Source organism: Marmota monax, unplaced genomic scaffold (genome assembly GCF_021218885.2).
Source record: "Marmota monax isolate L192 unplaced genomic scaffold, Marmota_monax_Labrador192_F-V1.1 WCK01_AAM20220418_F8-fsc00016, whole genome shotgun sequence".
Classification (NCBI taxonomy): Eukaryota; Metazoa; Chordata; class Mammalia; order Rodentia; family Sciuridae; genus Marmota; species Marmota monax.
In genome coordinates, this window is record NW_026695209.1 from 4,146,218 (window position 1) to 4,160,285 (window position 14,068).

Genomic DNA, 14,068 nt, shown 5'->3' on the forward strand with positions numbered 1-14,068 from the left:
AGTTTCTGGGTCCTTATTTTTATCATTAGATAAGACCATGGTTTCCTGAAAGTTCTTCATGCTTGTTATGCAAGCAAGCCTCTGAGCATTGAAAGTTTGGTTATATATTTCATTCTTGCCAACCTGATTTTGTGTGTTCTTGAGTTTCCAGTAATTCTAAGCAGACTGCTTATTTTCTCTGACCCTGTAGTCACTTCAGCTATTTTAACACTAGATAATATTCTAAGTCCAGGTTTGACTTGAGTCTAACCTGGTGTGTTGTCATCATTTAGAACTAAAGGATAACCCCAAACCAGGTATGTCCCAGATCTGCAGTTGGTGTGTGGTTCAGCATTATCCAGGGGAGTACCATCAAAGGGTAATCTGCCCCACCCAAGATTCTCCCAAGGGCTTGGTTAGGCCCCTATACCTTGTCCACTGTCAACAGCCTGTGATTGCACTGTTTCACCAAGGTCTGGGAAAAAGAACTGTGCATTGACCAGCCTCAGGCTTCAATGTCACGCCTGTAGCATAGGTGCTTCAAAGCTGTGTCACACACATCCTGACCCCACAGTTTGCTTACATTAGCAGGGCAATGTAACCAAGGACAACAGTGTTACAGAAGACCTATTGCTATGATACACTCATTGCCCAAGACTTCACTTGCTACAGTTAATACTGGCTTGGATAAAAATTCAGTGTCCTGGGGCTGTATGTCTCTGCCTAGAACCAGTTCTGATCCAGAGGCTCTCTGTCTGTGGGAACTGCCCTGAGGATGGGTGCTGTCAGAGTCTGTCTTGCTTTACATTTCACAATTCAGAATAATATATTGCCTTGGAATGGGTGGATAGGGTCTTCTTCAATGCTGTAGTGTTCAAGTTTACAGTGATGTTGGTGACGGCAACCCATTGACTATCTCTGCTGACGCTAATCATGGTTGTGCCTGAGTCTCATACCTACAAAGATCTGTATAGTTCAAGAGTGTACCTAAGCTCACACCAGAGCTGGTCATGATACAGTCCAAAGTATGAGTTCAACTCATCATGCTGCAGGTGTGTCTGGGGCCTGGAAATAAATAGAGGCTTCATATCTGACCTTTGGCATGGGGATGCCGCAGTCTGGCTGGGCACAATCAGGAGCCACTTGTCAAAAGAAACTAACTTTATTTTTAGAACCACACACGCCAAACAAAATAGCCTCTCAGGAAAAACCCTCAGAGCCTCAACTGCCACCACCGGCTTTCCACAAGCCTCTCTCTCCCACACAAGCTTCTCTCCACCTCCCACAATCCTCCTGCTCTTGAGGCCGATTGGCTGGGTCACGTGGGCGGAGCCAAAAAAGTCCCCCAATGAGCAGCTCCGTGGTCTGAAAGGGCAGGGAAACAGCCCAATGAGCATCACCGCAGAGGAGCCAATCAGCTAGATGTTGCTGGGGTCGAGGAGCCAATCAGCTAGATGTTGCTGGGGCGGCTGTGAGCCAATCATCAGCCGGCAGCTGGAAGTTTGCTGGAAGCAGCTGGAAGTTTGCTGGGGCCCCTTCGGCTGTGGCTCTCAACATCTCCCCCTCTCTGTTTAAACAACAAGCATGTGGCTTAGGGACCGTGTCTGTTAGGCAGTCCAATTCAACATATGGTCCTTACCCGTCATCGGATGAACTGACCTCTAGGCGTCAGCCTCCTGTCTTAGGTTGGTACCACTGCAATTGGATCATACCCGTCACTGACTACCGGTCCAGCATACAGCCATACTTGTGGATAGGCCTTTGCACCTGTGGGGGGGGTGAGGTTCTTTGCCTCACCTCTGTTGGCCCCCAAATTTTAGAACATCACTAGTAGAAGGGAGGAGGATGCAAAATGCCATGACATTAAGCCAATTGAGGGCTCCTTTGAAAAATTGTACCACCGGTGACACCATCAGCAAAAATACTCCAGCACTACCACAATTCGCTGTACCAACAGATAGTTCACAATGCATACAGGTGAGCTCACAATGTGTCCAGGCAAGTTCTGCAAGCAGTTCAGTGATGGCTATTGTAGAAGCTGTAGATTGGTTTTATCTTTGACTTCACTAGCACTGGGATGAAGATAGGAATTCTGGCAATAATGGCTAAAGAAAAAATTATGTAACATTACAGAAGGCACTAAAAGAAAACAATTTTCTTAAGAATTTACATTGTCTTCACCGGCACTGGGATGAAGATAGGAATTCTGGCAATAATGGCTAAAGAAAAAATTATGTAACATTACAGAAGGCACTAAAAGAAAACAATTTTCTTAACAATTTACATTATCTTTAAGAGAATTATTAAATATAATGAAAAGGAAAGGTGAAAGTAAACAAACAGATCTGTTAACCTTCTTTTTTGTTTACATATTAAAACAATCCTCAACAGTTGTTTACCCAATTTAAATTAAACCATATAAATCACGTGAAAAAAAAATATTTGGATCCATTTTATCATGAGCGCTCATCATATATGATATATGGACATACGTACATTCAAACATATAACACAAAACACAAGTGTGCACACATAATATAATACATACAACACATAACATTATAGTAAAGGCCTTATAACTTTTTACAGGTGAAATCTCCATTGCAATGTTTAAAAACTCTATAGTCAAAAAATAGAACTGATCAGCAAAACATTAACCTAGGTCTGTATGAGCTCAAAAAACAAAATAGAACTTCATGATATGGCAAAGGGCAATAATAAAATAGATATTGAAAAAAGCATCCTGGTTCTGTTGCAGATGTAAGAATAGCCAAACTGGAGTTTTGGATATCAGTTGTTATGGATTTGAGCCAAATCATCTTCTTTTTGGTCTGTAGAAATCGCTTTAGTTAATCTTTCTGGAATCCAAATCGGCTGCTGTTCTCCCTGTGGAAACACATAAACAGACCCCCGACTCCAGACAATCACTGGGTCAGGACCTTGGTTAATCTCTCTGGAATCCAAATCGGCTGCTGTTCTCCCTGTGGAAACACACAAACAGACCCCCGACTCCAGACAATTACTGGGTCAGGACCTTTCCATTGTCCTGTTAGAATATCCTTCCAAAGTACCTTGGGCTTATGTACATTTTTTGGACACATATGCCTTTCCGCAGCACTAAGTCCTGATGAATCCAAATTTAAAAAGTTTAGAGTAAAAAGGGTTATTTTAAGTTTATCTTTGGGGAATATATACCCCTTCCCAATTCCTTCTTTTTGCTTTAATAAGTACATTTTAATAGTTTGATGAGCTCTTTCAACTATGCCTTGTCCCTGTGGATTGTATGGGATTCCTGTTATATGAGTAATGCCAAATGTTGAGCAAAATTGTTTAAAAGAGGTAGAAGTATAACCAGGGGCATTATCTGTTTTTAACTGTTTTGGAACACCCACAGTGGCAAAATTTTGTAAGCAATGAGCTATAACATCTTTAGTTTTTTCTCCGGCATGAAGGGAGCCCATCAAAAATCCAGAAGAAGTATCAACTGTAACATGCAAATATTTTAATTTTCCCAAATTCTGGCAAGTGTGTGACGTCCATCTGCCAAATATGGTTAGGTATCAATCCTCTAGGATTGACTCCAAGATTAACTTGTGGTAAAAAGGTCACACAATTTTGACATTGTTTTATTATTTGTCTAGCTTGTTCCTTAGTTATTTTAAAACGCTTTTGTAAAGTATTAGCATTGACATGGAACTTTTTATGAAAATTTATAGCTTCTTCTAGTGTAGAGAAAATATGTATGTCATGTGTAGTTTTATCTGCTAAATCATTGCCCAAACTAAGGGCTCCAGGCAATCCTGTATGTGCCCTGATATGTCCTATAAAGAATGGATCTTTTCTGTCCCAGATTAGACTTTGTATAGTGGAAAGCAAAGAGAAAACATTAGAAGAAGGGGAAATCCTACCAGCATCTTCAAGAGCTACTATAGCATTAACTACATACTGACTATCAGAAAATAAATTAAATACAGAATCTTTAAACATCACAAAAGCTTGTAAAACTGCATTAAGCTCTACCTTTTGAGCTGATTGTTTGGGTACTAAAAATGTAAAAGTTTGATCAGGGGTAACTACTGCTGCTGTACCATTATTTGACCCATCAGTGAATATATTTGGAGCATTCATGATAGGTGTTTTTCTTGTCATTTTTGGAAAAATTACAGGATGCAATGACCAAAAAGACAATAAAGGATTAGATGGTAAGTGGTTATCAAATGAAACATTAGATTTGCACATGATTATTGCCCAAGTATTTAACTCATTAGCTAACTCATCAATTTGATTCATAGTATATGGAGTAATAATTTTATTGGGAGAAATTCCAAACACTCCCTTTGCTGCTTTTATTCCTTTGAGTATTAATTGTCCTACAGCCTCAGGATACCTAGTAAGAATAGTGTTAGGAGAATAAGATAAATGTATCCATAATAATGGACCTTCTTGCCAAAATACTCCTGTAGGAATATTTTTTGTTGGTAGTACAATAAATAATAAAGGCAAACTTATATCAATTCTATCCAAATGCATATTTTCCATATATGTTTCAATGATTTTTAATGCCTTTCTTGCTTCAGGCGTTAACATTCGGGGTGAATTTGGATCTGATGGACCTTTTAGGATATCAAATAAAGGTCCCAACTCTCCTGTTGGTATACCTAAATAAGGCCTTATCCAATTTATGTCTCCTAATAACTTTTGAAAGTCATTAAGTGATTTGAGTTGATCTACTCGTATTTGAATTTTTGGTGGACGGACCATGGTTGAGGATAATAGAACTCCTAAATAATTAATTGGAAAATTTAATTGTACTTTATCTATTGCTATCTCTAGATTATAATTTTTTAATAAGTTTGTAAGTGTGGCATAACATTCTAGCAATGTGTTTTTATCTTTGTGTGCTAATAATACATCATCCATATAGTGAAATATTTGTAGTTCAGGATTTTGATTTCTAAGTGGCTGGATTGCTTTGTTAACATAAATTTGACACATAGTTGGGCTGTTAGCCATCCCTTGAGGGAGTACTTTCCATTCATATCTCTGATCAGGACCTTCATGATTCAGTGCAGGGATAGTAAATGCAAAATGTGGACTATCCTCAGGATGAATTGGAATTGAAAAAAAACAATCTTTAATATCTATAACTAAAACATACCAGGTTTTTGGCAAAGCAGACAACTGAGGAATCCCTGATTGAGCAGGTCCCATAATAACCATCTCATTATTAATGGATCTTAAATCTTGCAATAATCTCCATTTACCAGATTTCTTTTTGATGACAAAAATGGGAGTATTATGGGGAGATACAGAAGGTTGTATATGTCCTTCTGCTAATTGTTGTTTGACCAGGTCATGGGCTGCTTGTATCTTTTCTTTAGTCAGGGGCCACTGAGGAACCCATACTGGTCTTTCTGATTTCCAAGTAATTTTTATTGTCTCAGTGGCCCTTTCTGAAAATCCAACCCATGTCTGCTGTTCCTTGATCTATTTATATTGGTGCTGCTATACCTTGTTCTTGTTTTTCTAATCTTTTTCCTTTCCTAAAACCTTGTCTAGTCATAATAGTGGGTGCATTTTGGTTTATGTTATTTGTTAATATCAAACCTAATTGATCTAGGACATCTCGTCCCCATAAATTTACGGGAAGATGATCCAATACATATGGCTGTATAGTTCCTTCACATCCTTCAGGATCCTTCCAATCTAATACCATTGCACTTCTATGGGGATTAGTCGCCACTCCTAGGCCTCGAAGCGTTTGAGTGGCTTGTTGTAATGGCCAATGTTTTGGCCATTCTTGACGAGAGATGATGCTAAGGTCTGCACCTGTATCCAGTAGCCCATTAAATTCATGTCCTTGAATATTTAGTTTTAGCATGGGGCGAGAATCTAAATTTAAAGAAAGCATAGCCCAATCTACACCTGTGGAGCCTAATCCCTTGGAACCTCTTTCTACAGTACGACTGGAAAATTTATCATGTAGGCTGGGTATTATTAGTAACTGTGCTATTCTATCTCCTGGTGAAATTACTGATATACCCTTTGGAGAACTGGCTATAATTTTTATTTCACCTTCATAATCGGGATCAATTACCCCAGGACTTATCATAAGTCCTTTTAGAGTAGAAGAGCTGTGTCCCAATAATAAGCCTACTGTTCCTTTGGGAAGAGGTCCTTTCACCCCTGTGGGAATGATTTGAACTCCCATCTCTGGAGTTAGTACTGCTCTGGCGGAGGCGCAGATGTCCAACCCTGCGCTCCCTCTGGTTTGTCTGATGAGTGATCTGATGGACAATGTGTCCTGGGCACTACCCTGATGGGGTTGCTGGGTTCCTCCAGTGCTCCGTATATTTGTGGTTTTGGGCCCCGGAGCATTGGGCCCCCCTGTCCATTTTTTGGCAATGGAGCCCGATGCCTTTCTCCACGATATCGTGGATAAACACCTGGTCCTTGTTCGTTTTTTGATAATGGAGTACCCTCTATGGTGGTTTGAGAACGGCATTCATTAGCCCAATGTCTCCCTCTACGGCATCGTGGGCAAATACCTGGTATTCTACTCCTTTGATACCTAGTTTTGTTAAACCCTCCTCCAATGGGGCAATTCCTTTTAAAATGTCCTGTTTGTTCACAATTGTAGCATGTTCTTGGCCTGGCATCTAAAGCCTGTTTTACTGCAGCTGCCACGACTTGCTCTTGTTCATTAATGTCTCTACATAATTTAATATATGTGTTTAAATCTTCATGTTTCCATGGTCTAATGATATCTCTGCACCAACGATTCACTTGCTCATAAGCCAGGTGTTTTAGTAATGGCATTGCTTGTTCTGTATTCCCAAAAACTCTGGTAGCTGTTTGAATAAGCCTATCTACAAATTCAGCATAAGGTTCATTAGCTCCTTGTATTACCTTAGATAATTGACCTTGTAAACCTCCATGTCCTTGTAAAGTCTTCCATGCCTTAATTGCATCTGCAGCAATTTGTGCGTATACGCCAGGATCATATGCAATTTGTTGCTGCTGATCCTCATAAGGTCCCTTTCCTAACAACATATCTAGATTTCTCTGAGGATAACCAGCTGCTGCATTTCGCCTAGCCGTCTCCTTGCAAAATTCCTCATTGGCAACCTTCCATAACAGGTATTGTCCTCCATTTAGCACAGCTTTACACATATTAGCCCAATCTGCTGGCGTCATGTTCAAGTTGTTAATGGATTCGACCATGCTTACAGTGAAGGGTGCTTGAGGACCATATGTTGTTACAGTCTCTTTTAGCTGCTTCACTGTTTTGAAATTTAAAACTTGGTAAAATCGCTGCCCTCCTGCCTCAAATACAGGGCATGTTAATATTTGAGATCTTGTCTCAGGATCCCAACTATCAACTGCGGGGGTTGGGGGCCTCCCAGCATATGGAGGTGGCGCTGTTGGTTGGACACTTACACCCTCTGGTGATAGAAAGGTGTTAGTAGCAGTCTCCTGTAGAGGTGGTGCTGTTGGTTGGACACTTACACCCTCTGGTGATAGAAAGGTGTTAGTAGCAGTCTCCTGTTGTAACTTTCCCCCTGATGGCTTTTTCTGTTTTACACTTTCTTTCTCTGTCTGACTAGCTTGAGAGGCCTTCTCTTTTACTTGAATCTTTTCCTCCATCTGACTAACTTGAGAGACCTTCTCTTTTACTTGAATCATTATGTCTTCTCCTTCCTCTACCATTGTCTGAACTGAAGGCTTTGGACTAAGCAAACAAGATACGAATGTCCACAATGGCAATGTGCCAACTGGCAGAGTCCCTGGGCTTTTCTTTTCTATTCTTTTTAAATCTTCACCATGATGGTTCCATTGTGATATATTTAACAACTCCTCCTTAAAAAGCCATGGGCTACATTTTTGTATTGTATCAACGTATGCCCTGACTGCTCTTGATTTTACTGGGATGCCTCCTTCCTCTAACAATTTACTTAACACTCTTTCAGTTTGTTTTTTACTAATTTCTGATCCCATATTTCTACTATAATACAACCCAACAAGATGACGCCAAACAAAACCGAGACAGAATGAAATAAAAAGGGAACAACAAAAAGTCATTATAGCCTTTCTATCCTCCTGACATGTGCATCCGTCCTTTCTCCCTATCTGTTCCTCAGACGTAAATACTTTTTCCTCAGATGTGAGCAGTTTTTCTTCCGTCTCACTCATCTCCAGGGACAGGCAACTTAAAACAAAAGTGAAGCAAAATAAAAGAGGAATCTTAAAATGGCTACCCATCCTCTCGCCCTGCCCTCAGGGGCGAGCAGTTTCACTTACCCTCAGTCGCTCCCCGTGCGAGCCACCAAATGCCGCAGTCTGGCTGGGCACAATCAGGAGCCACTTGTCAAAAGAAACTAACTTTATTTTTAGAACCACACACGCCAAACAAAATAGCCTCTCAGGAAAAACCCTCAGAGCCTCAACTGCCACCACCGGCTTTCCACAAGCCTCTCTCTCCCACACACAAGCTTCTCTCCACCTCCCACAATCCTCCTGCTCTTGAGGCCGATTGGCTGGGTCACGTGGGCGGAGCCAAAAAAGTCCCCCAATGAGCATCTCCGTGGTCTGAAAGGGCAGGGAAACAGCCCAATGAGCATCACCGCAGAGGAGCCAATCAGCTAGATGTTGCTGGGGTCGAGGAGCCAATCAGCTAGATGTTGCTGGGGCGGCTGTGAGCCAATCATCAGCCGGCAGCTGGAAGTTTGCTGGAAGCAGCTGGAAGTTTGCTGGGGCCCCTTCGGCTGTGGCTCTCAACAGATACCTAGTCTGACAGAGGTTGAAAGATGAGTGAGTGGGTAGAAATAGTTCCTTGGTCAGCAAGGCTGACATTAACCTGTGTAACACCTGAGTCTCACAGACACAGGGATCTGCAAAGTCTTGGGAGACAGCCCAAAATGTGATTCTGTCCCACTGCTATGTAGGTCTCTGTCTGACGTCAGGAAAGGCTTAGAGTATGCATCTTGAAGTTCAAATCTGAGGATGGGGCCTCTCTGGCTTCTGTTGGTGTTGAGTCTCACCACATAGGGGGCCTAACACTGAGATCCAAGACAAATCCCTGTGCTATTTTTTTTTTTGTCCTGCACCCCTCCATCAGGTGGATGCCATCTTCTGCTGCCTGTGGTAGGAGTCTGCCAGCCACCTTGCCAATATAGTTCTAGTGCCTCAGTCTGAATGTGCCGCCTTGGAATGGGCCTGGGCCAGAGTGATTTGTGAGGCTCTGCTGAGCAGTAGGTTTCACTGTGGCATGCCTTGTGTTGGGTTCACATTAAGGCCTGAGTTATTCTCTCCCCATCTCTCCATGTCTCTTCACTCTGCTTGGAACTGGGGGAGGGCTGATACTGGAATCTCTTTTTTTCCCTGACTCCTTCAACACATCTATATTCCTTTTATTGTATTAAAACCGGCACTATAATCTCTCATCTACCTTCCTTGTGGAGTTCTTGTGAAGCTTGGACAGCTCTTCAACCTTGTTGTCTATGGGGAGATAATTATTGCAGGATTTTACTCCGCTGCCATCTTGCTCCCTATTCTTGAGTAGTTTGATTACAGTTTACCTCGAGGTGAGTTTCTTTGTGTTTATGTTGCCTGGGGATTTATATAATTCTTTGAAAAATTTTGGCTTCTGTTTCTTGACTATTGCTCATTTCTCTCTTTTTAATGTAGCAGTGCAATCACATAAATATTAGATAAATTAATAAGGCCCTACAGATAAACGAATCTCTGTTCAACTGTTTTGCATTTCCCCCGCTGTCTTCTTTTATTGGATATTTTCAAGTACCATGTCTTCAAAGTTTCCTCAGATTTACTTCAGTGGTGTCTAATCTCCTGTCAAGCCTCTCTATATTTTTCACACTACATACTTTTTTAAGCAATAAAATCTCCATTTAGTTGATTTTCCCCAGTGCCTATGTTTTTAATGACAGTTCCTATTTTGCTCTATTTTTCATCTTTTTGTGAATTCCAGTAGTTATTTAGCTCTCAGTTGTGGATAGATGCTTTTTTCAGTTTTTATTTTTTTGCCTGGTCTCAAGGAGTCTCACTCTGTTCAACCACATTTGTAATCCAACGAAAACTAGACAGAGCTTTACACATATTTCTGTAGGGATTTTTGGAGTTTGCTATTTATATATCATATGATACATCAAGGTTTCTTTGTAGCCCCAAACTCTCATATTTGTCTTACACATCAGAAAGACTCATCTGAATCAGCTCCATATTTAATAATTCATCAAGTTATTGTATTTGTTAATGAAAAATGATGGGTAACCTTTGAAATAGTAGCCTTGGAAATGTTAGAATGTTTGAAGTAGTCGTCTTGAGGATGTCAGGATAATCCTATTTTTGGATTGATAGGCATGAATAAGATAAGGGACTAACTATGGTAATTGAAATCTCACTTCTTGTTCTTAGGGTTGACTTCTCCACGTGTGGGAAAGATAAGCAGAATAAAGAATTCATTGATCACAGTGTTGGTACTGATGGTCATAGCAACATAAATAGCAAAGGGACAAAGCATCATCCACAATTAATGAAGGTAAGAAAACTTGCTTTATTTTTCTCTATTTTGTTGAAGTGAATGCTTTTGTATTTAGTGAAGGTTTTTATGCACACTCTACCTGTAATTTTTTTTCCCATTGAGCTGTGAGAAATTCTCTCTCAGTTTCCATCCCCTCCCTCATAAAAGTGATAATCTCATAGTTATTTAATATTTTATTTTCATAGCTAAGATGATTAAGTAACAATATGGTTATTATATGAATGAAGAAAGCAGCAATTTAGCTCTATTTAGGGAAATATATGAAACATACATAGAAAGCTTTTATTAGTTACCAGCATTGCATAAAAAATAGCACAATATATTATAGATAAGATGAAACATAACAAAACTATAACTCTGGACTAGAGTATTCATCTGTTTGTTGTGTTATCATTATTATTCAACAGAAGCAAGAGGGAGTTCCTACAGGACAGTTAATAAAGCAAACACTTTTGGTTCTCTGTAATTTTGTAGATCTTTTTCAATGTGAATCAAATCTGTCATGCAGGTAAAATCAAATTGAGGAAAGAAAATATAACAGACAATAAGTTTTAGAGGAGAAAGTTACAGTCTGAAGTGGCACTTTATAACAGTGAGAGCTGCAATGCAAGAAGATGAACCATTTCTCAAATAGATTTCCCGTTGCCATGACAGACCTGGGCATTTTCACAGACTCACTGATGTCTTTGGAAATGGTTGAGTGGTTTGTACACACCCCTTTCTACAGCTGGGTCATCACTTAAATAATATGGTGAGGTAGATTTATCCTTACTGCTGTAACCGGATTGGCTTTTGTAAAAAAAAAATAGTTTATGCTTCACAATCTTAGATTATTGTAGTCTGACTCATTTCTGCTATACTTATCTCTGACCTACCCTGCACAATGGCTCTGTCCTGATTATAGGTTGTATTCTACATAGATGGCTGGCTTTGATTGCATATTGGAAGCTTGTTGGTTCTCAGTGCAACCTACTACTGATGATAATTAATGACTTGCTTGTTTTAGAATGCTGGTATATCTGGAAATGAAGAAAAATCTAGTTGATTGTATCATTTAAAATTTTTATTAGAGGAATTCTGGTAATATAAATTCTTTTACCAACAGGAAAAATAAAAAAAAATATTTATAGTAAAAAATAAATACAGATGACAATTTTCAAAATAGGATAATGAATCAGATGCTTTCACTTTATCAATTTTTCCATTCCATTTCCCTGGAATTTTGGAGTTGGGTTTTCTTAGTGTATGTAGAGTGCAGTAAAACTGTGTTCGGATCTTCTGCTGTAACAAAGTACCTAGGGTAGGTAGGATTCTGTTATATGAATTGCTTTTACAAGAAAATGAATGAGAAGTCTACAGAAAATATATCAAATCAAGAAACTAGAGTTAGCATGCAACCATTTCATCACTGACAAAGAGAAGCTGCTATTACAGTGATCTTAAATATTTATTGTTTAACTTTTCAAACTCCATAACAATGTACAGGACATGGAAAGAAAAGTTACTAACTCAGAAAGAGTTTGTTTTAGCCAGACTTTTTGATGTAATAATGACAAGTCCTGACAAGAACAATTTTAGAGGCGGGAAAGTTTATTTTGGGACTCATAATTTCAGAAGTCTCAGTCTACAGATGACCAGCTCCAATGCTCTAGGCTCAAGGTATGGCAGAAGAGTGTGGTGGAGGAAAGTGGCTCAGGACATGGAACTAGGAAGCAGTGAGAGAGAGATCTGCTCACCAAGAAGAAAATATATAACCCCCATGCAATCCCCCAATGACTGGCCTCCTCCAGCCTATGGTTACCACTTCATTAATTCCTATCAGGGTATTAACACAGGAATTATGTTAAAATTGTCATAATCCAATCACTTCACCTCTAAACTTTCTTGCATTGTCCCACACATGAGCTTTTGGAGGATACTTCATGTCTAAACCATAATAGAGTTCAAATATCTAAATAAGATGATTTATTTTTTTCACCTAATATTTTAATAATGTGGCATTTTTTCATGATAAGGAAGTTTGAGGATATTCATAAATAAGTAGAAATGATTTAATAAATTATATTTTTTATTGTTTAATAGTAACTAAAGAAATATACAGTTAAAGAATATTCAGTAGGCACCCATATCACTTGGAGTTATTAGGCAGAGCCTTTATTCAAATCTGAACAAGATATTACCCTGTATTGGTTTGGGTGAAACATTTTCTTCATCTGTGTTCTGCATTGATAACAGGATGTCACTGACTGGATAATTTATAAACAACAGAAATTTACTTGACTTGTGGTTCTGGAGCCTGGGAAGATACTGTATGGCAAGGAACTTCACAATGTCTTATGACAAGAAAGAAGAAAAGAAGGACAAGCCAGCATGTAAGAGACAGAGCGGGCTGGAGCAGGAGAAAACATGCCCAAGAGAGAGCTGACTTTCATAACTAAGCCATTGCTGTGATAACTGACCCACTCCCATGATAACAGCATTGATTCATTCATGAGGGTAAAGCCCTCGTGACCTAATCATTTCTTAAAGATTCCACCTTCTAATACCATATGGAAGCAATTAAATTGGCTATGAGTTTTGGAGGCAGAAATTCAAATTATTATACTCTGCCTCTTGCCACTGCCCCTGAAATCATGTCATTCTCACATAAAAAGTAGATTAACTCTACCCAAACAAACCTGAAAGTCTCTGAACTCATTCCTTCATCACATCAGAATTCCAAACCTAGAATCTCATCTGAATCATATTTGAGTGAGACTTAAAGCACAATCCATCTGTATGTAGGCAAATTCACTCTATTCAAAGCAAATTATTTACTTTTAAAATACAATGGTGGAACAGACATTAATATTCCAATAGGGGAAAATAAGCAGGAAGAAAGGAATGACTGGTCTCAAGTCCAGAATTCAACATAGAAAACAATGTTAAGTCTTATATCTGAAGAATAATCTCCTTTGGCTCCTTGGCTGACATATTGGGCATACCGGTGTGGCAATTGGGCTGTAAGGGACTTGGGAGGGATCTTACTCACATGGCTTCGCTGGGCTTAGCAGCTCCTTTAGGTTGTAGTCTCACACAGTTCTCAAAGGCTGGTAGCTCTAGGGTTTTAGGGTTTTTCTTGTACTCCCACATCTATAACTTTACTATAAATTGCTGTGTGAGGACATTATGTGGTAGATTCACTTCAGCAATAATTCTCTGTTTGGGCTCTTTATGGTCTGTGACCTATTTTGAAATCTAGGTAGAGGGTACTACCACCCTGTCCCTTACATTCTGCTTTCTTACATACTTAATGCCACATGGTTGACACCAAATTTTATGGATTGTACTTTCTGCATCAGTGGGTCAAGCTGCACTTGCAACATGAGATCCATAACTGGTATGGCCAAGAAGTGCAGCACTGGAATTTGGGGAGACATTCAAGGTGGCCCTGGGAAGGGAGTCCATAGAGAGCACAGTGTGCCTGTCTCCCAAAGCCATTATGTTATCCAGGAACTCTCAGCATATGAGAGGAAGGGCAACCTCTAA